The sequence below is a fragment of the Macrobrachium rosenbergii genome, chromosome 50 (genome assembly GCF_040412425.1).
Source record: "Macrobrachium rosenbergii isolate ZJJX-2024 chromosome 50, ASM4041242v1, whole genome shotgun sequence".
In the NCBI taxonomy this organism is placed as follows: domain Eukaryota; kingdom Metazoa; phylum Arthropoda; class Malacostraca; order Decapoda; family Palaemonidae; genus Macrobrachium; species Macrobrachium rosenbergii.
The window spans coordinates 18702501-18730000 of record NC_089790.1 but is presented as its reverse complement, the minus strand read 5'-3'; the positions used below and the strand labels follow the sequence as shown (position 1 = coordinate 18730000).

The following is a 27500-nucleotide window of genomic DNA, read 5'->3' as shown; positions in this document are numbered from 1 at the left end:
CTTATTTGCTGGAACTGGAATATAAAATTTAGGCCAAAGGCCAAGCGCTGAGACCTACGTGGTCATTCAGCGCTGAAAATAATGCTGACACAATTGTTAGGGTGGAAAGTAAGATGGAAAAAAGAAAATATGAACGGAGATATAGTCAAAGGAACGAAAGGGGGTTGCAGCTAGGGGTCGAAGGGAAGCCGCAAAGACGCTTAAGTCATGGATTTTTTAAGGGTGACAGCATTAACCCTTAAAAAATCCCCCAGTTAGATTTTTCATCTTTTTAATTGAAGGTAAATAATTCATACATACCCTCTATTACAAATGTGCTTCCTGTCACGTATTCTGGGATATTAATGAGGTTTGACTATGTTGCCAGAGGCTGCGACATATTTTTCAAAAAAATTACTGTCAATTTTAAAAATAATAACCGACCTTGGCCACTTTAAGAGATCAGGTTACGCTGTAATCTAAGTGTGAAACTACAGAGAAATCCAGATAAGTAATGTGTGTGAAAACTGGCGTGTTTATCAAATAACGATCTGAAAACCTTTATAATTTAAAAAAAAACAGAAGGTAATTCCCAACAAACACGAAACTCACTGAGTAGCTATACAAGAGTCGGCTCCTGTTTTGAAATTTCAAACTCTCTTCGTTCAAGAATAACTGAATTTCAATATCCAGTCCCCAAAAGACAAGAATAAATAAAGGCAATCACATCATCCTTAACAAAATTATAGAAATACAGTAATAATAATTTGTGGCTACCGTGAAAATTCGAAATCTCTCATCGATTATACCTGCCGGCTACTAAACTTCGAAGTCGGTGAACAAAATCCTTGAATGAGTCACATAAAAAATATAATAAATCTCTGTTGTCAAAGCTGAATCTTCAAACTCTGTTGTCAATGCTGAATCTTCAATCTCTGTTGTCAATGCTGAATCTTCAATCTCTGTTGCCAATACTGAATGCTCAATTTCTGTTGCCAAAACTGAATGTTCATTCTCTGTTGCCAAAACTGAATGTTCATTCTCTGTTGCCAAAACTGAATGTTCATTCTCTGTTGCCAAAGCTGAATGTTCATTCTCTGTTGCCAAAGCTGAATGTTCATTCTCTGTTGCCAAAACTGAATGTTCATTCTCTGTTGCCAAAACTGAATGTTCATTCTCTGTTGCCAAAACTGAATGTTCATTCTCTGTTGCCAAAACTGAATGTTCATTCTCTGTTGCCAAAACTGAATGTTCATTCTCTGTTGCCAAAACTGAATGTTCATTCTCTGTTGCCAAAACTGAATGTTCATTCTCTGTTGCCAAAGCTGAATGTTCATTCTCTGTTGCCAAAGCTGAATGTTCATTCTCTGTTGCCAAAACTGAATGTTCATTCTCTGTTGCCAAAACTGAATGTTCATTCTCTGTTGCCAAAACTGAATGTTCATTCTCTGTTGCCAAAACTGAATGTTCATTCTCTGTTGCCAAAGCTGAATGTTCATTCTCTGTTGCCAAAACTGAATGTTCATTCTCTGTTGCCAAACTGAATGTTCATTCCCTGTTGCCAAAACTGAATGTTCATTCTCTGTTGCCAAAACTGAATGTTCATTCTCTGTTGCCAAAACTGAATGTTCATTCTCTGTTGCCAAAGCTGAATGTTCATTCTCTGTTGCCAAAGCTGAATGTTCATTCTCTGTTGCCAAAACTGAATGTTCATTCTCTGTTGCCAAAACTGAATGTTCATTCTCTGTTGCCAAAGCTGAATGTTCATTCTCTGTTGCCAAAACTGAATGTTCATTCTGTTGCCAAGGCTGAATGTTCATTCTCTCTTGCCAAGGCTGAATGTTCATTCTTTGTTGCCAAAGCTAAATGTCCAATCTTTGTTGCCAAAGCTGGTGATCTAAATGATCAGATCTCCCCAAGCTTTCATATACAACATTTCTGCTGGGCAGAGCTATTTCTACTCTCTTCATTTATGAAGTCATATCAAAAAGTATATACACAGATACCGTTATCATTCATTTTAGGTGACTGAAGCTGTAGAGATATAAAGAATTTATTTTCAATTATAATTAAAAGTTCGAAACAGAATGTCTTAGTATCCTAATAAAAGTATCTAAGGGACATTTTTCCCGGTATTTGTAAACGAAAATACCTTTGATTAGAATAACATCCCTACTATCAATTTTCAAGGTGGAGGGAAAGCCTCAGAGAGAGAGAGAGAGAGAGAGAGAGAGAGAGAGAGAGAGAGAGAGAGAGAGAGAGAGAGAGAGAGAGAGAGAGAGAGAGTCTCTAAAATGACTGAAGCAAAACAATGGAAGACAAAGAACTCGCATTCTGAAAGTGAACTGAAATTGTGGGACTGATCAAGCACACTGTCCCAAACTCGCAACTTACACACAGTACACAAACCGGTATAGTGGGAAGGCATAAAGCAATGTTGCAGACTCCAGGCAGGACGCATATAAATATAGAGATGACTTCACGTGCTTTCCAGTGCAATGCCCCAAGCTTAAAGACAAGTCTACATTGTGTATATCCTTTCAATGTTGGAGAGAATAAATATTGAAGAGTTAGGTCCACAACTAAATCAACTGTATTATTTGTAAAAGTTAAAACAATGAATTTATAACACCTTAACAGTGTTCCTCCCCAGTTTTTACGTTAAAAAACATACACACTAAGGAATTCGTTTATGCGCTCAAAAGTATTTTGCTTTTAACTTTTGCAAATAATCCAATTTATTGATAATTTGTGGATTTTTAATATACATTTTAATCATGACATTGTTCATTTTTAGTACTTACTGATATTTCTATCGTCAGACATTTAAATATGTTACCATTCCAAAGGAGAAAACATATAAAGTTCCTGCATTATTCACAACTCCTACCGTACATTTCAAAACAGATCTCTACATTAAGACGAGGTCAACATATAATCCTTTAGCCTGGAAGTAAGAGAAGATAAAGGTAAACACAGATAGAAGAGATCTCGCTTATGAAAAAGAAAATTAACTAATCAATAAAGACAAAAATCTATTAAACTACAAGGAGAATATCATCAGGGTAGCAATGCGTTGCAACTCTGCGAATCGAACTTTTTCCCGCAACCAACGTTCTAAAATAAGCCTTCCAATCTCACTATTACACTCCCCTAGAGGAGTCTCGCAACAAATAACTGTAACAGACTATGCACAGAAAAAAAATTCCGCTCTCTGTCAGTTAAGCTAACGGAAAGATAAGGACGGCTTTCTGCCTCCTCTCCCGTTTCCCTTCACGGAGGCACAATGGAAAATGTTATGTATCTGCCTAGGAATCTGCAGAGAGAGAGAGAGAGAGAGAGAGAGAGAGAGAGAGAGAGAGAGAGAGAGAGAGAGAGAGAGAGAGAGAGAAATATCTGATTAATAAGATGCAAAAATGAGTATTTTCTTATGACTCGTTCAATGAGTATTTTCTTATGACTTGTTCATCTTTATATAGCACGTGGTTTGTATGTATCCATATAGGCTATACATGAGAGAGAGAGAGAGAGAGAGAGAGAGAGAGAGAGAGAGAGAGAGAGAGAGAGAGAGAGAGAGAGAGAGACTGACAAATATCTGATTAAGATGCGAAAATGAGTATTTTCTTATGACTTGTTCATTTTTATATAGCAAGTGGTTTGTATGTATCCATATATACATGAGAGAGAGAGAGAGAGAGAGAGAGAGAGAGAGAGAGAGAGAGAGAGAGAGAGAGAGAGAGAGAGAGAGAGAGTTACAAGGAGCTTCAAGGACTACGATGTCTCAAAGACTTATTAGTCCATCCGAGGAGACATCATGTGCTCACTTATCTCTAGGAGCAGGTTTTACTGTTCATTCACAGTGTTCTAATGATTTTGTCTAGCTTTCTTTTAAACCCTTCCACACTGTTGCTGTTGACAACTTCTGGTGGCAGTTTATTCCACGTGTCACATATCTTGTATGTGAAGAAGTTCCCGCAATGAGATGTGTTGTATCTCTTCAGTTCTAGTTTCCATCCATTATTTCTTGTCAGGTTTTCGTTTAATGTGAAGAGGTTACTGTCTACTTTTGTTATGCCTTGCAGTATTTTGAATGTTTCTATTAGCTGTCCTTGCAATAGTCGTGTTTCTAAGCCATACAAGTTCAGGCTCTCTAGTCGTCTTTGGTAACCTATTTGCCTCATGGGTGGAAATAACCTTGTGGCTTGTACCCCTTCTAATCTATTTATGTCCTTTCTTACTGTTGGTGACCAAAACTATACTGCGTAACTGTGGATGTGTAGAGCTGCAGCACCGTTTCCTTGTTTCTGTATTTGAACTGCCTCTGTATGTATCCCACAAGTTTCTGTGCCTTCTTTTCAGCTTTTATGCACGGTTTTGTGGATTGTAAGTCTTTGGTAATAATGACTCCAAGGTCCTCTTCTTGTTCTACAACATTTATGTAATCCCCAAGCAGCATGTAGTTGGCATGAGGGTTGTTTGTTCCTGTTTGTAACACTTCACACTCACCCAAGTTAAAGGGCATTTGCCATCTTTTTGACCACTCTATTTTCCTTATATCATTTCTTAAACTTTCCACTGTATCTGGGTCTGCTGCATTTACACCTAGTTTGGTGTCATCTGCAAATTTGGCTATCCTTCTAGTTAAGCCTACATCAATGTCATTAATGTACATAAAAAACAAGAGCGGTCCAAGGACAGAACCCTGAGGAACTCTGCTAGTCACATCTGCCCATTCTGATTCTTCACCGTTTATTACGACTCTCTGCTTTCTATTAGTTAGCCAGTCTTCGATCAAGTCTGCTATTTCTCCTACAATTCCTAAAACTCTAACTTCTGTCATTAGTTTCTTGTGTGTAACTTTGTCAAAGGCCTTTTGGAAATCTAAGTACAGTAGGCCTATATATATTGCTCTACTACTGTCGTAAATACCAAGCATGTTATGAAAAAACTCCAAGAGGTCTGATAGGCAGGATCTGTTTTGTCTGAAGCCGTGTTGACTGTTTAACAGCAGGTTTCTATCAATGTGATCCACAATTTGATCTGCAATTATGGACTAAAAAAATCTTGCAAGGGACTGACGTTGGGCAGATTGGTCTGTAATTTCCTGGCTCTTCTCTTGGACCTTTTTTGTAAACTGGGGGCACATTCCTAGTTTCCATCCTTTTGGTGCCTTTCGTTGTTCTGCAGTTTTTCTATAGGGTTTATATACTGTAGGTGAGGAACTATCTCCTCTTTTAACGCTTCAATTTCTCTTGGATGAATCTCATCCGGGCCAGGAGATTTAAACTTGTTTAGTTTTTCTATTTTCTTTTTAATAACTGGTTCAGGGATTGAGGTAGTGTCTTCAACTGTGAAAACACTAGTAAAAAACTTATTCAATAACTCCGCTTTTTCCTAGTCAGAGTTCACTTAGTTCCTCATTGGACAGGTGGGTATTGTTCTCAGCTAGCACTCTGCTGGGCTCGCGTTCGATTCTCAGACCGGCCAATGAAGAATTAGAGGAATATCTTTCTGGTGATAGAAATTCATTTCTCGTTATAATGTGGTTCGGATTCCACAATAAGCTGTAGGTCCCGTTGCTAGGTAACTAATTGGTTCTTAGCCACGTAAAATAAATCTAATCCTTCGGCCCAGCCCTAGGAGAGCTGTTAATCAGCTCAGTGGTCTGGTTAAACTAAGGTATACTTAACTATGTTTCCTCTATTGATCTCTTAAGGGACCTATGCCATTTTTTATTGGCTTCTTACTATTAACATGCGGAAAGAATTCTTTTGGGTTTTCCTTACAAACTGATGCAACTTTCTTATCCTCATTTATCTCTGCATTTCTTACTAATCTGTCCACCATTCTACAGAGTTCTTTAGGCTATGCCTGCTTGCTTCTTCTGGTGTTGGGTGTGGATTCATTGATTTGTGCAATCTGTCTCTTTCTCTTATTATATTTTTAATTTCTCTGTTGAACCAGAGAGAGAGAGAGAGAGAGAGAGAGAGAGAGAGAGAGAGAGAGAGAGAGAGAGAGAGAGAGAGAAAGGCGTGCTGACAAACATCTGATCAAGATGCAACAATGAGTATGTTCTGACTTATTTTTATATAGCACGGGGTTTGTATGTATGTACGTATGTATGTATGTATGCAGCCATATATACATGCTTGAGCCGGTATTTCGAATGTATATATCTAGATATACTGGCAGAAATATAGGGGCTTATCCAATTCCGTCTCATCCTTTTATGGGCCATTTTAAGATATTTTAACCTGCTAAATCACAAAGTGGATACGCACAGCACATAACAAGGGAGCAACGATAATGTCAAAACTATTATCTCTTCCCTTATCAAATAGGTCACAACAGTTTTTGTCTGAAAGATCCAAGATCCACCACATGTCACCAAACGTGGGTGAATTGGGGGAAACTCTGGCCACAATTACGATACGAGAAGCCTCCAAAATTAATAGGCTTTCATTACGACCCAGCAATAATAAATGTATAGAGTCATTCCAGGAACTCAAGCAGGAAATTTTACACGTCATTACTCAAGTTCATGAGGCACCAATATTAAAATCTAACCTTGAAACATGAATAGCCTACAACCTACTTCTGATGAGCCATTTATTTTTAGAAGTATGAAAACTTGAAGCAAAATACCTTCTATCACAATATTACTCAATAAAATACAGAGCCATGGGTTTAACGTCGGCTACACTCTTCCTTTGACAAAGATCAAAGAATTTCATACAACTCCCATAACAATAAAAAATAACCACGCTACATGCAACGCCCAACAAAAGTGATCAGTAGTTGTTTTGTACGGAGACTGATTCCACGAATCCCGTAGTATTCGAGAGAGAGAGAGAGAGAGAGAGAGAGAGAGAGAGAGAGAGAGAGAGAGAGAGAGAGAGAGAGAGAGAGAGAGAAAAAATCTGCCAATAACCTTGAACGAGCAATCGATAGCAATCAATGTGTAAAAATAGAAAGAGATAAAAATGCACTCTAATAAAAACTAAACATGGCGTGATAAGTCTTACCACATCAACAGTACAGTGAAAAGAGTTCTGTTTGATCTTAAGCAACGGGGGACTTAAATATAACAGGAGGAGACTAATTATCTCTGGTTAAAATTATCTTCAAATCAATCTCGACGGTCAAAACAACCCTACCATCATCTTAAAGCTATCTTTGCAAGCATATTCAAAACACGTCGTGTACCTACACGTGAAGAGATAACATACAGGAACAACTTTCACGCACTTTGCAAAACAGTTCAGGTGCTGGAAAAAGAATCAGAATATTCCCAAATTGCTAAAAGACTTCTGAACCAAGTTTGGCATCGAAATAAAAAGGTTGCTTCAGTGAAACAGAGGTTTTTCTTCCCTTTCACGTACTTTAAAACAGTTCAGGTGCTAAAAAGACAATCACTTCGGCGCAATCGATTTTCTGTAGAGCCGCTACAGCGTATAATCAAGGCCACCGAAAATTGATCTCTTTTTCGTTGGTCTTGGTGTAATGCTGTATGAGCCACGGTCCATGAAACTTTAACCGAGGCCCGGTGGTGGCCTATCCTATATCGTTGCCAGAAGCACGATTATGGTTAAATTTAACCTTGAATAAAATAAAACCTACTGAGGCTAGAGGGCTGCAATTTGGTATGTCTGATGACTGGAGGGTGGACGATCAACATAACAATTTGCAGCCCTCTAGCCTCAGCAGTTAAGATCTGAGGCCGGACAGAAAAGTACGGACAGAACAAAGTGCGGACGGACAGATAAAGCCGGCACAATAGTTTCCTTTTCAGAAAACTAAAAGGTTGCTTGAGTGAAACAGAGGTCTCTCTTCCGTTCCACGCGTTCGAAAGACAACTAAGATTTAGTTTAGTATCCAAAGAAAATGGTTGCTTGGGTGAAAGAGAGGACTCTCCTCCCCTTTTCCATAGATAGGCGACCTCGCAACCACAGAAACTGAGGAACGGGAGCCTTCTTCAACTGGCAACCGGTTTGGCCTTGCCCGATCTCGTCGGCTGGAAGTAACCTGAGATGGCAGTTGCCATGGGACATGACCCCCTCTTGTGGGTCTTCCCGAGGAACGTAAGAAACGAGAGAGAGAGAGAGAGAGAGAGAGAGAGAGAGAGAGAGAGACTGTACACAATAGGGTAATCTCTACATTGATATGATTTCACTGTCATCTGTAAAAGATTATTAAAACGATGATAAGCTCAAGTTTTTACAATCTTTTTATGCAAAACACAATTTTGGGGGGTAAAAATTTATTAGCACTTTTGAAAAAAAAAGGTTTTAAAATATATATTACTAGAATTTACAAAGGAATCAAATTACTTTTCTATTGCCAGTTAACATTACTTGCCGGTGCTTAGCATATTCATACACCATAAAATAATATGAATTGGGTTCAAGACACCCAGAATCACGTAAAAGTGCCTACTTGCATGAATATGGATGCATAGGCTACATGCAAATTAACCTAAGATTTTACGAGATTTCAGACGAAAATGTTCTCTCAAGGTATAGGCCTACATACTATTTCATAACATCATATGACCCCAAAATTACTTTCAATATGAAAACATAAAAGATAAAACCAACAGGCGTTTACGGAGCAGAATGGGGTTGAAAATATTTATTTGGCCTTGGACTTTACTCTGCAAAAGGGCTTCATCTGTCAAATATGAACCATATCTGGTATCTATAGTTCAAAATCTTTACCTAAGGTTAAAATCACAGTTGACCTTTGACCTATGTCATGACCTCGACCCTTTGACTAACCACACAAAATGCTAAATCCCCTTCACACTCACACATATACACATACAGTATATATGTATATGTGTATGTATATATAGATAGATAGACAGATATAGTCGTAAGTTTTCAAGATCTGTAAGTTTTCAAGATTTTAAAATTAGTGCTTAAAACCTTAACTAAAAATTTATAAATTAATTTTTGACTTAGCAAAACTAACTGAACATTTCGTCATCACTTAAGTCAGGAACACTAGAGGCTATCTCATATCAAGCAGTCATCCTTCGGGCCAGCCCTAGGAGAGCTGTTAATCAGCTCAGTGGTCTGGTTATACTAAGATATACTTACTTTTTCACACTTAAAAGCTGCTATAGGCCTATATCACTCAGTAACCCGTGAGGCTACCTTATATAAACAGTGACACTTACGGCTACCTTATATTAAGCAGTAACCCATAGGCCTAGGCCACTTTGTAATATGCATTAACACTCAAAAGCTTCCTTACATTAACCAGCAACACTTGAGGCTACCTTACGATAAGCAGTCACACTTATGGACGCATCACATCAAGCAGTCACACTTCAGGCTTCCTTATATTAAGTTGCAGCACTTCAGGCTTCCTTATATTAAGTTGCAGCACTTCAGGCTTCCTTATATTAAGTTGCAGCACTTCAGGCTTCCTTCTATTAGGAAGCAACACTTCAGGCTTCCTTATATTAAGAAGCAACAGTTCAGGCTTCCTTATATTAAGATGCAGCACTTCAGGCTTCCTTATATTAAAAAGCAACACTTCAGGCTTCCTTATATTAAGATGCAGCACTTCAGGCTTCCTTATATTAAGAAGCAACACTTCAGGCTTCCTTACATTAAGAAGCAACACTTCAGGCTTCCTTACATTAAGAAGCAACACTTCAGGCTTCCTTATATTAAGAAGCAACACTTCAGACTTCCTTACATTAAGAAGCAACACTTCAGGCTTCCTTATATTAAGAAGCAACACTTCAGGCTTCCTTATATTAAGAAGCAACACTTCAGGCTTCCTTATATGAGGCAGTAACACTCAAGGCTACATCACATCAAGCAGTCACACTGAAGGCCATTTACATAAGAAGCCTGAGAAAAATCTCAAATAAGATTCCCGTCAAATATCTACACAAACCAAACCAAACAGAGGCCCACAGACAAGTCATTTGCCAGGCCATGGAGACAGCCTGGAGGAGGAGGAGGAGGAGGAGGAGGAGGAGGAGGAGGAGGAGGAGGAGGAGGAGTCACCCAGGATGTTATCGGATTCCCAGGCAAGGCTGACGAGGGCCTGTTAAGGCGTCCTTGAGTTTCTAGTTTCGAGTTGCACCCCGGGCCTTTGCCTTTGCCTTTTCCTTTGGTATATAAGGAATTCTGAAAGCTATTATCTCTAAAGGGATTTTTGATATAAGATCAAATATACTGATGTGAGTGTACTGACATACATTGAAGAAAGTGGGATGAGAAGTATAAACAACTCATGAGTGATAAAAAAAACATCTCACCCTGTTGCTTTTATAGTAATCAACAGAAATTGCACAATACGAAATATAATAAAAATAACGATTCTGTATATATATATATATATATATATATATATATATATATATATATATATATATATATATATATATATATATATATATATATATATTATACACTTAGTCAACTGTGCCTGATCTTTCCACTTGAGCAAACAATCTCAGAAAACACGATGATGAACCATTTAAGCACTTCCCCGTGGTTACACTTCTCCCCCTTTCAATTTTTCTTACATAACCTATATATATCTCACTAACACAACATTCATCACAACAGCCTGAACATTTTATTCTTTCATTCACATCATACATCCACACTCAACTTCCATAAAGGAGAGTTGGCTCAACTTTCCATTTTACAAACAACCTGCTTGGCCTGTTTTCTCTTTCACTTCACTGTTCATCTTACTGGTTTCCATTTACCCTCATAACTTTTGAATTCCTTCCATTAACCCTGCATTTTCCTTCTGCCAAATTTTTCAACCTTTCACACGTTCCTGGGGTTTCCTAACCTATCACACATATATATATATATATATATATATATATATATATATATATATATATATATATATATATATATATATATAGAGAGAGAGAGAGAGAGAGAGAGAGAGAGAGAGAGAGAGAGAGAGAGAGAGAGAGAGAGAGAGAGAGAGATCCACATACTGCTGATGTTATTGAACATACGGCTGATATATATCCTATATAGGCTAATATATATATATATATATATATATATATATATATATATATATATATATATATATATATATATATATATATAGTATAAAGTATAGAGAGAGAGAGAGAGAGAGAGAGAGAGAGAGAGAGAGAGAGAGAGAGAGAGAGAGAGAGAGAGAGAGAGAGAGAGAGAGAGAAATTCAAATACTACATGAGAGTTACTGCCCATACGACTAGTTGTCATTAAAACCTTAGAGGATCAGCCGTCGTGCAATATCTTCAATTCCCTTTCACTGCCCCGTTTGACTCCTATACTGTATACCGGTAATGTAGGAAATTTCAGGATTAGGCCAAGGATGTTAGCACACGAACTTTCTCAAAACTCCACTTCTCAAAACTCCCCAGAGTGACATTTATCATTTATGAGCTCTGTATTTGAGGTCAGCTCTTTGCAACTCTTGAGCATGTTAAAAATTTAATTTCTAAGATCAATAATTGTGAAGCATGTACGTACATATATACGTACACGCACACACCATATATATAATTATATATATTATAAATATATAAATATATATATATATATATATATATATATATATATATATATATATATATATATATATAAACCATATTGATAAAAGGATTTCAATTAGCCTACACAGGACGGTATCTAGCGGAGGTATTTAATGAGGTCCTGCTATTCATTGTATTAGCCTAATGCACAGAAAAATTGTGCAGTGATATACACACACACACACACACATATATATATATATATATATATATATATATATATATATATATATATATATATATATATATACATATATATACACACACACAGTACCGTATATTTAAAGACTAGTTAAATGGAAGATTTTTGTAATCTGATTAATTTGATATTTTGGGACACATTACAGTTACATAGCCTAATACATCAAATTTCAACTGAACCTTGGAAGAGTTAAAAGTTGTTCAGGAATCGTGTGTAAGGGGTTGTTACATAATTTTTCTTGTTCATGGAGATTATCCACATGATTCAGCATCTGAAATATGAATGTCAGTGACCAGTGTCTTGTGTTATTCTCTGGGTCCACCCTTGTTATGGATACAGCCCTAATTATGCAATAAAAATTGTGTAGGTCTCTATAAAACAAGGGGCTATGGTTAGACCAATTGCTGAACAAACCAGAACATAGAAACTGCTACAAAGCTTCATAAGATTTACAGTTGCATCTATAACCCAGACTTCCCGCTAATGGAATAAGGCATAGCTACACACACACACACACACACACACAAACATACATACACATATACTTGCCAGCCCTGGGCGAAACCACGAAGTGCATAAATTTTAACTAAGGGTTCACCGTCATCATTATCAACGAAAATGAATAATAAATGAGAGCGTTAACTCCAGCCCAAGCCACCACCTCCCCCACCTCGCCTCAACCATCATCAACCAACCCACCTCCTCCTCCCCCGCCCCCAACGCCTCAAACCCACCCACTAAGAGTGACTAGGGTCACGGAGACCTCAAACCTTGCACAAGAGATGGGGTAGACCGTTACCTAGAACTCACGACAACTCCCAATTCAATCAAGCCGGCGGGTTATTTTTTTACGGGCTTTCAAATGAAAAAAGGGGGGGTATTTAGAAGCCTTCCAGGAACAGTTAACGGGCGTTTTGAAAACAACGGGATTAACAAAACTGAACTCGCGACCACTGGGTGGCGAAAGGGAAGCATTTTTTGGCAGAATTGATTCTATTTATATAAATTGGCAACATTTACTGCCATCGGTTGCTGAAATATTTTACCTGTCAACAGTACGGGCTGATAATATCAGTATCAAGCACTGAACAGTTCAGTATATCTTAGTTTAACCAGACCACTGAGCTGATCAGTACGTACTTTATGCCGAGACTGAACGCAGAAATTTCTCATAATATAAAAACTAAATCAAGTGTGTTTCCTGTTAGGCCTAGGTACAGTACACTTCAATGTCAATCTCAAAACGCAATGAGCATAACCACGATTGTTCGCATTACATCAATCAATCAGTAGAACGGACAACAATAATGGCATGGATGGGCCTCGTGAAGACAATGGCAAAAATCTTGCCAATCACGCTGTAAAATACACAGACCCACACGTGCAAGTTTGAGATTACAATTAGGCTAATATTTTAAGGTTCCACTGACTTTAGCTTTGAATGCGCAGCGTAATTAGGATGAGAGCATCGTACAGAGAATATGTGATTATAAATATAAAAAAAACGATAGTGCTGCAAGGGATCACAGCAAAATCAACAAAAGAAAAAAGAATCGGCTGAAGCCATTTCGAGCATCACAATCGTATTGTACACACGAACACAACGCAGCAGATTAGACCTTGTAAAAGGCTGCTACGTTGCCAGCAGAGCTGTCACGCTTTTTCAATATATTGTTCCTCTTAAATTCATTTCCATTCATTGCATTCTTGCCGCCTGCAACAAACCAGGTTTATCTATCAACCGTAGCTGCAAGCAGCGTAACCTAACGTTTTACAGAGGGCCAGGCAAACAATTAATCTCGTTAGCGAGAACTCAAAATAACTGCCCATCGCTTGGCAACACCAATCCCGTGAGTCAAGTCCCGTGACGTCACAGCCCGCCCATGTCCGTATCACTCGACGCGACTTTAAAGGATACACCATTACCGATTCTCTCGGGAGAGGGTGGCAGTTGAGCTGTAAAATAATATGAGGAAATATTTATATATAATAAAATGTAGATTTTAACTGAAGTAATACAAAAGAATCTACATACCAAACGCATTTAAATAAACAAATATGCATCCGTTGTATAACACGCTCATCCGATAAGCACAAGGGGCTCCCCTACTAAACCTCAAGTTGATATAAAAGCCGACGACACAATGGCAAAGGAAAACCACAAACGAGAGACTGCTTCTGCTGTTGCTTATTCGAGAGAAATGAGAACGGACACCGGTTCCCCCAACAAACCAACCAACCTTGGGCAATGAAACCCATCTCGATCTGTTATATAATGTTATGGACGGGCCGCCACTACACACTGCTGGCTGACACTTGACAGTCATCCATGGATATGTTATGACCTTGTTGCCCCCTCTCTCTCTCTCTCTCTCTCTCTCTCTCTCTCAGCTGGTTACAGGCCCGCGAGCACGTATACAAATAAAAATCATAAAGTATTATTCAGCATGTTTAACATTCAAAATGCAGACCAAACTGATGTACCGTTCAGGGTCCATCTTATGAGAAATATAAGTGTCACAATGATATTCAACATTTACCCCACCTAAGTCCACCATGTCAAGATACAGAAATGAATCATCACCTACTCGAGTAGGCTATAATTATGGTAACACTTCATACGTATCGGAGATAAAATTCCTTGTAAGATCAAAGACCGAACAGCAAACAGTCAACTCATCGTTAAGATCAGCATGAGAGATCACTCGTCATAAAGTACGAAAGATCTTGGAAACAATTAAGAAAATACAAAGTACATAGCCTATGTGCAGTCAGGGGGTAAAACATTTGGCTTTAATAATAATAATAATAATAATAATAATAATAATAATAATAATAATAATAATAATAATAGTGTGTTAATTTCTGGAGTCCGTCTTCGGATCGAACTTGTTCTTAAGATGCACAACTGTTTTTGAACAGATCTATCTCAAGGCTTTCCTTAAACGGGTAAATTCTCTTATGTATGGGTGGTATATTTTTCTAACAGAACTTCATTTCCCATTTTGTGTTTCTCGTCTCAATGTAGTAGTAGTAGTAGTGTGTGTATGTGCAAATATATATATATATATATATATATATATATATATATATATATACATACATATATATATATATATATATATATATATATATATACATATACACTAAGAACACATTAATACAAGCTCGTAAATACACCGACGATTAACTAGGCTAACTACTAAAGGTTCAAGAGCTAAAACGCTGTACTAGAACGGCCAAAACTTACATTTTCAGCCTACAGGAGATACTCTTGATTATCAGGGGGTCAAGAAGGACGGTGTTGCGATAAATCTAAAAGAAATATAGATGAGTGGGATAAACTTTCAATCCGCATACTGATAAAGCGAGATGGAATGGAAACCCATAACTATACATAGGCCTAATTATTTACGAGAAAGAGAGCGTGCACCTACATACACAAGAGGAGGAGGAAAAAATAGGCCTATATATAAGGAAAAGTATAAAATAAAACCAGTCCAACAAAGAGACAGATGCTCTCTAAAGAACATTGGCCTCCTGCTATCGAAGAAGTTTTACCATGCCTTATCTAAAGGGAATCGAAATCCTTGCTACCAAGACCCATGGGCAATGGGGCCTTCGGTAAAAACCCCGGGAGACAAACAGGAAACGTTAACATTTAAGCTGCGAATGGAGTGAGAGAGAGAGAGAGAGAGAGAGAAAGAGAGGGGGGGAGGAGAAGAGAAGGTCCCCTGTGGGGCACCAAGGAATGGCCCAAGGCCTTCTTCTGGGGAGGTAGGAGCATATTTAAAAATAAACAATAGGGGTTTCTTTCGTCTAGATGGAAATGTTTGATAACATTACCCGAAGCTCAAATTCATTAGTCACTGAGCAAGTCGCGGAATGGCTAACTATATTAATATAAAATTAAAGCAACTTGTTGTTTCCTTCCTTTCTGTAAATTCACAACAAGGAAATAACTTCACTCAATTTAGTTCCGTTCAGATAAAGTTAGGCCTAAGCAAATCGTACGTCCGCAAGCAGCCAACATTACCAAACTTCCGACTGGTGGCTAATTGCAAATCGAGTTGACTAACCCTACGTTATGCATCAGGTGTCTTTACCCTTAACACAGAATGATACAACAAAATTTGCATCAATGAATACAAGTTATTTCAGTCATTTATACAGGTAGGCTACAATCCTGCGTTGGAACCTGTGAATTAAGAATAGGCAAACCAAACAACGGTGGGCTGAATATCGTTTGGAAATCAAATAACATGGAAATGCATAAGGGGGGACAACAATTTTCCAAACAGTTTTATTCCCAGAATCCTTAAAGAGTCGGAGGTTTTTGAAGAGTGGGGAGGGGGGGGGGGTTTAGAGATAGCCTCCAAAATTCAAGATTAACAATACTAGGCCTATGGGCCGGTATGCAACTATACCAACTTTAAGACTAGTTACTTCAAATGAAAAAGGCAGACACAGTATACTACGAAATAATTGTAAACTTCACTAACAACTCCGACTGGATATTCAAGCGTGCTTTTGGCATTCCCCCATCCCCTTGCTTAGTGTTAATCAACACTTGTCTGTTTACAAATCTCACTCAGCAAAGAAACGAAAAATAAAGGCCGTTACACACCGGATGCGATGCCAAGAGCGCTACGCTATGCTATGGAGCCATGCTAGCTATACTCGCTATGCGTGTTTTCACACCAAAAACTATGAATGAATGCAAACAATTTATGCAAGAATCTATTGTTACTCTGTTCATCTTTACTGCTATATTAAAGTTAATTTAAATATTAACCTATGAAATCAGTTATAATCTTTGGACAGTTGCTTCTTCCCATTTGAAAGTGCCCATATTTAATAATAATAATAATAATAAAACTTGACCATGTACTAACGGAAATAAAATTTTACTTCGAGTATTTTTGCTGAGGTATACTATATACCCCCATGTTACTGTACACTTACAGTATATTTAGATTTAAGCCATGAGGAGAGAACATCTGCTGTGAGACCCAAGCGCGCATTCGCGGGGCGAGCTACATCCACAAAAATCGCGCGCCCCGCAATCTTGGAAGCTATGAAAGCTATGTCGCAGACATCGGTAGCATAGCTTCGCACCCGGTGTGAACGGCCTCGTTAAAAACAATGCCAGCAATTAAAAGCCACGTGCCGCAGCATGGCTACCATAGCGTGGCGAGCATAGCATCGCATCCGCTGTGACATGGCCTTAAAGCCTGTATCTCTCATATAGAAGAGAGATTCCATTTGGACAGGTAGGGTTTCAAATGACCCAACCCATACAGCACCTGTAGGATTTCCATCTTACCTACAACGATGACAACAAGCAAAACACGAAAGATCAGAACGGTAAATGGATAGGCAATACAAGCCGCCATGCCGTATCAGCTGATTTCTGAAGAACTCTAGACTGAGCCATTTTTCAGTAATCTCACTCTAACACTGAACAAAATATTTAGTTCAAACTAACAGGTCTGTATAGCCACACAGTTTGAAAAATTACAATAATAAAATATGGTAAACATTAAAATTCAAGAGTAGAAGAATAGACATTACCAAATAACCTCCATATTTGAAAATCAAGATTCAGTTATAACAAGCTGAATTACTGACCACAGGAATTTTTGTTGAATACTGAAGGCTACGTCCACTTCCATGCTGTAGGCTACTCGAGATTAAATTTATGAACGTTTGAGGAATTGAAACTTTAATTTTTCCATAGCAGGCTACATCACATTGCCATTACTAACGATACAGCTTTCAATGTCGTATTTTTAATACTAATCTTCCTGGGGCGAATTTCTTTTGTCATTTCAATAACAATCATGTGGAAGTCAAGTTCTCGAGATAAAACGCTTTACTTCATCATTAACAAGTATTGCTTTAGATTCTCCTGGCTTTATGCCAACAAAAGCTCTTGCTCCCAAAAAGCAGCAAGTAAGATGAAAAAAAAAAATAATAATAAAACTTATATGATCTATTTGAAACCATGGTCTACGATAACTATTAGTAACCATACAACCGACCAATCACAATCGTCAAATCCCCGGCATAGCCCCAGGATTCCAATCGTCCAGACGAAATGAGTCATTATGTAACAGAGGACATATTTCTAGAGCTCATAAATTCGCCTCTCTCTCTCTCTCGGTGCTCAGCCAACAAACGATGATTCACCATCAAGTGTTCAAACTACCTGACACAAGCATTTGCGTCACCAAGTCAAGCCGTATGCCGACGGTCACATCTCTCCAACATGCACCGTAAAATTTTGATGGAGACCGTACAAATATATAATTTAAAACCTGTAAAAAATAAAAAAAAAGCATATAACCTATAATCGACTGTATACTTGCTTTTTGTGCTACAAAGTGAAATATCTGTAAGATACAAGTTTGTTAGTTTAAGTACTTGGAACTGGACTGCCAACATCACAATTGACCTTGCAAAAGAATTAAGTACAGATCTCTTACTCTAATCCAATACGATTTTTGGGTCACACACCTCTCTGGCTTATCGACTAACTTAGTCTGATCAGACTAAATAATATACAGCCTATATACCTGCCTTGAAACTCACTAACTATATATATTATAGCCTATATATTATTTGATAGACAAGAAGTTACGGAATGCATACAAAAAACCTGGCTATACTTTTCACTACCAATCTCCTTTAATGTAAAAGTGGGAAGGTAAGCTAAAATAAATAACCACAAGAAGTATAACGTAATTATATGAAAAAGGAAAACTTTCTATCTCGTGCATACCTGATATCTGTATGTAATTGGTACACTACCTACATTAAAGGTAAGATTTCCAATCACCAATGAGTAATCGATTGTCTGGCCTCGTAAAGCGCGCGCACACACACACACACACACACACGTCTTATTTACTGGCAAGTCTCACCTAATACTGAACTCATTTTGCACTAGGAATGGCATACAATCATCAGTCTCTGGACCATTGGTTTAAATACAGTGATAGAGTCGACTAATACCGTATCTAAACCAACAGCATAGATTTAAATCCTGGCCCGGGCAGATGCGCTTATCAGTTATAATCCCCCTTGCCTGTAAGTTGTTTTCAAGGTAAAGCGAATTGATATCTAGTTATATTTGAGGAATAACAACTTAAGAAGCATTACTAAAGCATTGGTTATTCCTCCGAAATGAGGTATCATAAACCCGTAGGATGCTCCCAACCAACCATCCCAGTACAATTTTAAATTATTCACCAGGCGATTGCCAATAATTCCGCTTGGGAAAAACCCACTTGTGGGAAGATAAGTCAATTGTAATTTTTTTTCTCAAGTGGATTTTTCAGCTTCAGCAAAGAACAGTTTCATCACAGTTCAACATTTAACAACGTACAAAAGCCTATCTGGAATTTCCTTTACAAACCAAAAGTGGGTAATTCCGAAATTACGTCGAACTGCAATTCAAAGATTATGAGAAAAATAGTTTTATTTCGTATTCTGCAACTTACAAAAACCTGAAAAAAATGTAAGGCCAGCTTTAACAAAAATCTCCAGATGAAAGGTTATTTAGGACATGCTCCTAGCTAATGCGTAATAATTTTTTAAATACTACAGTTCACGAATATAAGCCAAACAGTTACGCATTTAAGCCTATAAGCATTTTCATTCCAATAAGCAATATGGCTACGACCTAAACGGTGTTATTTAGCTATCACTGTCTGTGACTGACTGCTAATCAAGAGCCCGTGCTGTCCAAAAGGTAGCTTGTTAAACACAAGCATGTCCATTAATTCCAAATTTACAGCTCGTAAAGGGGAAGCCTCTACGTCCACCAAACAAAAAAAAAAAAAAAATTAAAAAGTAAAAACATAAACGACATTTCTGCTTACCATGTGAGCGTCATTCTGCTGATGCAATCATCGTCTTATATATTCCATGGATTAAATAGTCAGGTTTTATCACCTTTTTTTCCTCAAATCACCAACAAGAATAGACTTAAACACATTGAGAAATGGTGTGAAACTAATAATCCTCAAGAATCACTTATTCGACAAAAAGCAAATCACAATTTCACCGGATACGAAGCGTTACCAAACACTCCAACAGCGTATCGACATAGAACTACTCAGAACGACGTTCATTACTCAACTGCCAGATATTGCTAGTAGACACTTCGGCCAGACTTGGTGTTGCTGAACTGATCGTACAGATGATCGTGCAATACGTTCTTTAAGACGTTCTTATAAAGGTTGTATATTATAATAATTACATTTTTGCAATGCAGTCTCTTTTATTTTCGAATATATAAAACAATTTCTCAAAAATTCCGCCACAACAGCATAATTCTACGTTAGCATTGTCATTTGTACGTCTGGCATGGGAAAAAACAACGACGGAGCGCGCTCAGTGCGACTACCCCCATCAATTTTCTGTTTCCCTTCCATGAGCCCACCAACATTTTCTATTTGCAATTTACAAATCTGTTTGTTTTATTTTTCCCAAAAATAGTCGCTTAGGTCATAGATCCACTATTCAGGAGGCTTTATACATAAAAAACCTCTTGCCACGTAGACTCACTGTCCCACTACGTCGTTGGGAAGCAGCTGCTTTTTAAGAGCGGAAGTGACTCGACGCCGTAACTACCGGAGGTGGGGGTGGAGGAGGAAGAGGAGGCCTCCTGCTGCCTCCTCTCTCGGGTCGCAGAACCACGGTCATGACTTCCGCACCGTCACTGCCGCTGGAGGCGGAATAATAGCCAAACATACTAGGCCTACTCAAGAGCTGTTTTATCTAGTATTAACAGAACGATCAATTCCGAGCTTTGATTTACAAGTATTATTATTTCAAATAATCCGCTACGATTCGAAACATTCGTCGATGGTTTCCGACGACTGGACCGAACCGGATACACGTGTTCGATGGTGGAGATAATACCACATTTGAATGTCGAATCCTTCGCTCACTCGTCTGTTGCAGAGTCGTATTGATTTTTTGTATTGAATTCTATGAAGCTTGTAACTATGAATCACAGGAGAGAGAGAGAGAGAGAGAGAGAGAGAGAGAGAGAGAGAGAGAGATTCTAATAAACTTGAGGAAAACTAAATAAGCATCTCGAAGCGCACGAGAATTAATGTTCAAATTAAGAGATTCTCGGTCGCAAGTGACCTTCCATATTTTAGATTAACCCTTTTTATATAAATAAGTTAATGTAGTAAATTATAATAACTTTATATATTATGAAAATGATTCTTATATTGTTTTTCTGGTGTTCTTGACCAGACTTTCTGTCCCACCAATTAATAAGTCTAAACCGGTCAACCAATCAAACCAGTTTGCATTTATTTGATGTGGGTATTTCAAGACAATACCCTTAAGTTTTCCGTATTCTCTCTCTCTCTCTCTCTCTCTCTCTCTTTTCCGTATTCTCTCTCTCTCTCTCTCTCTCTCTCTCTCCACACAACTACTAGGGAGGGGTATCGTTGCTGCAGCTGTTTGTAGTATGTTTTTTTTTTCCGAGGAGTCTCAAAAACGGAAAAATCAATCTTGTATTTATGCACGAACATTATCCTAAACGCCTCATATTTATACACAAACATCATTCTAAACATGTCACATTTATGCCCAAACACTATTCTAAACATATATTCCAAAAATGGCATATTTATGGAGTAACGTTTTTCAACCAAGTCATATTTAAACAAACATTCTAGAGGTCATAGTTATATAAAAACATTATCCTAAACACATCATATTTATGGACAAAGATTATTCTAATCATGGCATATTTATAAAAAAAAAATTCTAAACTATTAAGTGTCAGATATTACTCTACCATAGCATATTCACGCATACACATTATTCTAAACATGGCATATTTATGCACAAACAGTATTCTAAATATGTCATCGTCCCTATATGCCTAACAATATTCATGTTCAAAACTGGATGTTATGTCCTTGATCAGCGTATTCACAATGACACTCTTATTTACTTTTAATGATCAATTTGAAGACAATACTTCTATAAGATGACCAACTTTTATGAGGGAAAAGGCAATACTGTACCGATACAAATTCTGTCACTGAAAAGACGAAAAAAAGAAATTTCATACCGCTGGTACTAATTTAGGAGGGCGCAGAGTACGTAACACTTGAAAGAAAACTGACAAAGTCTTGGAGTCACATCTGTGCGAAGCCCCTGAGTAGTCTAGTGTTCTGAAGCATAGATTCTTGGGGGGCTTAACTGGGCCAAATAGGAGATGGAACGACCCATATGTTGTCGTGCAATGTAGGTCTATTCTCTAGATCTTGGTACAGTACATCGTATTCTAGACCCTGGTACAACGTAGGTCTTTCTCTAGACCTTGGTGCAACGTAGGTCTTTCTCTAGACCTTGGTACAACGAAGGTCTCTTCTGTATAGTCCTTGGTACAGCGTAGGCCTATTCTCTAGACCTTGGTGCATCGTATTCTAGACCCTGGTACAACATACGTCTTTCTCTAGACCTTGGTCCAACGGAAGTCTTTCTCTAGCCCTTTATGCAACGTCGGTCTATTCTGTAGTCCTTGGTACAACTCAGTCTATTCTCTAGAGAGTCTAGACCATGGTTCAACGTAGGTCAGTCACCTCCCTAGTTTTCTTTCACGTTCAAGGATCAAAGCTGTTACCTATATTAAAATGCGATTGGTAAGTACAATCATTATTATATTAATATGTATTCAATACCGTATATACTCCACCAATACGGTGCAGTGAGTCGCATAGCAAATTGACGCCATTAGGGAGAACATCAGACCACCTAGATAAAATGAAGTAGAATATAAGATAATTAGTTTCAGTAAACGAATCAGGTTTTGCTGTCCGATGACAGATGAAAAGGAAGGTTCCAGGAGGATATATTCTTTCCAGGAGTCATGAAACGTTCTTAGGAGGATACTTTTGTTGATTAGGAGTATTCTGTTACAAGAGGAATGGTGAAATGTTGGCACAGAAATTGTGTGTGTGCGAGTACGGGGGGGCGGTTGTAGGGCACTTATGCAGAACCTGAAAAGATGGTGATTAAACTAAGCTCTCTCTCTCTCTCTCTCTCTCTCTCTCTCTCTCTCGTTAAAAGTGGTTAAAATCTCCGAAAACTAGCCACGTAGTTCAAAATCTTTAACATATGTGAACCTCATCTTTAACACAGGTAATCTTAGACACGACTTTCAAAAACACAAACTTCCGTGTCCGCACGATATAAGAGATATATATAAACTTTATTTTAGTTTATTATAAACTTTATTTCATGTACAAGAGCCAAATTGTCTTAATAGACAGCTTCATCACCGCACAATGCTATATACCGTAGGCTAACTACAATGCTGGAGGCCCAGGTTAACTTTATTAGACCTAACTTGCAAGCTAAAATTGTTTGTAAAGTAGAGTTCTATATTTGTTCTTATATTTACAATTTATTATTAATCAGCGGATGCATGGGTGACTGCTTATTATTCAAAATAGATTATTCATAATTACCTATTACAAGGAATTTGACGGATCGAAATGGCGCCAGAAAGTTCAGTCTAGGATACTGAGTTTCAACAGACGCACCAAAGGTATCTGTCAGCTCATACACTTTGGAGATAAGTACGCTATATTTATAACCAAAAGTAAACATATTCCCCTTGGATAAATATACTTTTCACCGTCATTACACAAGAGTATTTTCGCATCAGGAGATACGTGAGTACTATAATATGGACCAATTTAAATATATTCATCATGGTTTCTGCCTAGAAAATTTAGTTTTACCCAATTATCTTATCTATAATCTACTATGAATGTTTAAAAGGTATCACTATTTCACTATTACGTGAATGAACAAGGATAAGTTTCATAAACACTGTTCTCTTAAACAAGTTGAAAAGCTTACGAGGTAGACTGGGAATTTCAATAACAGTAAAACTAGATGTATTTGGAAAGTATGATTAGATTATTTAAAAAAATGTTTCGGATATGGAAATTCATTTTCTCTTTTCTGTGGTTCAAGTGAGTTAGTATATGTTTACGCACTCTGTAATTATAGACAGAAAACATCACAGTTTGACAAAACTTGTCTCAAAGGCGTCTGGGGTTATCAGTCAAAGTTTTATGAATTTCGACAAATTTCTATGGTGACAGCACAAGCAAATTTCCAGTGCTAATATTGCACTAGTAGGGCCATCCTTTAGAAACTGCATGGAGCCATAAAACAGACTAGGTTACTCTTTCCCAGCAACACCCAGACGCTGGAATTTTACACCTTCCTTTGAGTTCTTTGGTTCCAGTAATGCAAGTGCATGTCTGGCATAAATAAGTACATCACTTATTGTTTTCCTTCCCAACCAATATCTCTATATGCTAAGGGGTCGGTTGCCTCAATAAATCTTCTCCAACTATTTCTGTCAAAGGCATCTTACTCAACTAGGCCTGTAACCCTTTTATTCCAAACCTTCCTTTGTTTTATCACCCCACCTAAATCCTTGTGACTCCCCCTTTACCTTCTACCCCTAACAGGTGCCATCAAAGCCCTCTGCACTCCCTTCCCCTCTCCCATTCTCACCATAAACCCAAACCATCTCGATCGCAACTCTTACGAGAGTAATCTTTGCCACTTCTCCTAATTTCTTTAACCTAGATGTTGTGACGCCAGTTTTAGTAACCTTAAGTCAATCAACCAATGCCAATTTCTTGATTTTCCAGCCTCTCAGGCATCGAGATTCCCGAAAATCCACCTCAAACTCCTCATTCCTATTCCTCCCTCCTAAACGCCAAATGCTTCTGAACCGCACATCATCACTGGTCCAATTACGATCAAAATTACCCACTCTTAAAACCCTCCGCGACTCCACTGTCAAAATAACAGCTTTAACCTCGCTTTCTTCCTAACCTGCAAATTACAACCTTGATATTACAACATTTAGATAAACGAAGTTTCATTATTTCTCTTTATTTCGCGAAGAAAGCTCACTATTATGCCCAATTATAGGGGCACTTTTCTATAGGTCATACTATTATCTCCTTTCCGGAACTACTCAGCTATTTCTAGACGATTTTGCAGCTTCGCTTATAAAAGTGATAAGGAGAAAATAAATAAACAGTATTTGAATCGTACGAAGGGCAGAGGTCATGCACACTATAATGAGAGAGAGAGAGAGAGAGAGAGAGAGAGAGAGAGAGAGAGAGAGAGAGAGAGAGAGAGAGAGAGAGAGAGAGAGAGGCTTATTTAAGGCATTTAATAGCCAAAAAGTTAGTATGGTTCTAGAAAAGAAAAATATATATAAAACAAATTACATTATAGAAAGACGTATAAAACGCGCAAGAAATTAAAGCACACGGTAAGATCTTCATTACAGAATATTGTCGGGGGTACAGAAGGGGGATTCAAATCCTCTCCAATCCCGTCCCTCATCACGGTTTGATCAGCATCCAATCTTCTCCCAATCATCCTCGTCGGCGAATCAAATCACCTGGCTTAAATCAGGCGAGTCATCTGAGGCCAACGATTCGGAAATCCCACGTTACTGCAATCACCTTCAGATCTGCCGTAAGGCTGTCTGTCGCTGCTAATTCTACAGGTATTATTTTGGGTACTGCTCTTTGGAGATTGTCGACATTACAGTATGTCACCACAACTTCAGAGTTGTGTGCGTCTGATTTTGCACAACTGACAATGCAACTTTGAAGTAGAAAACTCTTCATTTCTGGAGCTTCGTGTTAATTCAATGTCACTCTCATAGAATGGGGAATTCTTTCCCTTCTTCTGTGCTTTCTGAATCGTTTCACCTGTCTCTCCAAGATGACTTCTTTCTCCTAAATTATCAGAGGTTGCTCTGGGCAGTTTTGCCCATCCTGGTCTCTTCGACCTAACACAGAAGCTCGTTCTGAATCGTACACTTTGACAGCAGTATGGAAGAGAGAGAGAGAGAGAGAGAGAGAGAGAGAGAGAGAGAGAGAGAGAGAGAGAGAGAGAGAGAGAGAATTTAGGCCAAAGGCCAAGCGCTGGGACCTATGAGGTCATTCAGCGCTGAAAGGTAAATTGACAGTCAGTAAGACAGTTTGAAGTCTAACTGGAGGAAAACCTCGCAGCTACACTAGGATACAATTTTTAGAGAGAGTGGAAAGTCAAACGGAAGAAAGAGATTATAAACAGGGACACAGTCAAAGAAATGAGAGAGGTTGCAGCTAGGGGCCGAAGGGACGCTGCAAAGACCCTTAACTAATGCCTACAGTGCATCACGCGAGGTGCACTGACAGCACTATACCCCCCGACGGGGGACGCATTTTCCCCGGATGTAACCGAGTACAGAGACCTTTCCCTAAAAAACCGGGACGCCATGTAAAAACTAACCATAGAATTTTATTGAAAATAATCTCATTATGTTTCCCACACCCAAATTACAACAAAACTAGTTATTCAGCCTGACCTGACCTGACCTAACCTAACCTACACTAACCTTGGGGCATGGCAAAAAAACCAGGGCTGGTACAATAATAGCATACATCTCAGGGATTTGAACGGGGGACAGCAGTATGAAGAATCTCTTGCTGGCATTCCAACTGCTCTAATGGACTGACAGGTCGTGAAATTGACCATAGAAAATAAATGTTCAGTGGCATTTTCAAACTTATCAGACACGCATAAAAAAACCGTATGACATATACACAGGAAGAATGTGACTGACAGCTTCAAACTCTTCCCTGACTCGACCCTGAAGGAAGCAGGAAGAGAAGCGGAAGGAAGAACAGCAGAAGGAAGAGAGTAATCTTCCTCTGGAAGCTGGGAAGATTAGTGACTTTGGGAAGACTCATTCAATGGCAGGATTCATGTCCATCACTCGTGACAATCAATGTCTTGAAGAAAACAGAGAGAGAGAGAGAGAGAGAGAGAGAGAGAGAGAGAGAGAGAGAGAGAGAGAGAGAGAGTACACACTCCCAGGGAGAGGGAGAGAGTACACACTCCAAGAGAGAGAGAGAGAGAGAGAGAGAGAGAGAGAGAGAGAGAGAGAGAGAGAGAGAGAGAGAGAGAGAGTAAACATTTCCAGAAAGAGAGAGGGAGTACACACTCCAAGAGAGAGAGAGAGAGTAAACATTTCCAGAGGGAGAGAGAGAGCACACACTTCCAGGGAGAGAGAGAGCACACACTCCGAGAGAGAGAGAGAGAGAGAGAGAGAGAGAGAGAGAGAGAGAGAGTCAAGTGTGTGTGTTACGGGATCCTTACACTAATCGGCTACCCCTCCCTGGCGTCATTTAACGGGCCTGGCGTACCGAAAGGTGATACCTTGCGGTATGGCGGTATCAATTTACCTAATGAGAATTACCCAGGAGAGATGGACTTGCTTAATTGTCAACTCCCATGCGTGTGCTCTCTCTCTCTCTCTCTCTCTCTCTCTCTCTCTCTCTCTCTCTCTCTCTCTCTCTCTCTCTGTGTATACTTTCTATCACTCTCTTTTCTCTCTGGCAGTGTGTACTATTTCCCTTTCTCTATGTGATTGTGTACTTTCTCTCTCTCTCTCTCTCTCTCTCTCTCTCTCTCTCTCTCTCTCTCTCTCTGTGAATCTACTCTTTCTCTGGGAGCCTGTACACACACACACACACACACACACACACTCTCTCTCTCTCTCTCTCTCTCTCTCTCTCTCTCTCTCTCTCTCTCTCTCTCTCTCTCTCTCTCTCAACAATCTCTGAAGCAATGCTGCATCGAAAGCACGGGAATCATAAACGTTTTGAA

General features: G+C 38.6%; 1 protein-coding gene across 3 annotated transcripts in view; it reads right to left on the bottom strand.

Moving 5' to 3' along the window:
* Positions 1 to 27500, bottom strand: part of LOC136832690 (uncharacterized) — a 279608-nt gene that overhangs the window by 91340 nt on the left and 160768 nt on the right. The window contains exon 1 of one of the 3 annotated variants that reach the window (XM_067094079.1): positions 19643 to 19907. The exons of the other annotated variants lie outside the window; for them this stretch is intronic. The gene's annotated coding sequence lies outside the window, so the exon portion shown is untranslated. Of the gene's footprint in view, positions 1 to 19642; positions 19908 to 27500 lie in introns of those variants that run through there. 3 annotated transcript variants of the gene reach the window in all.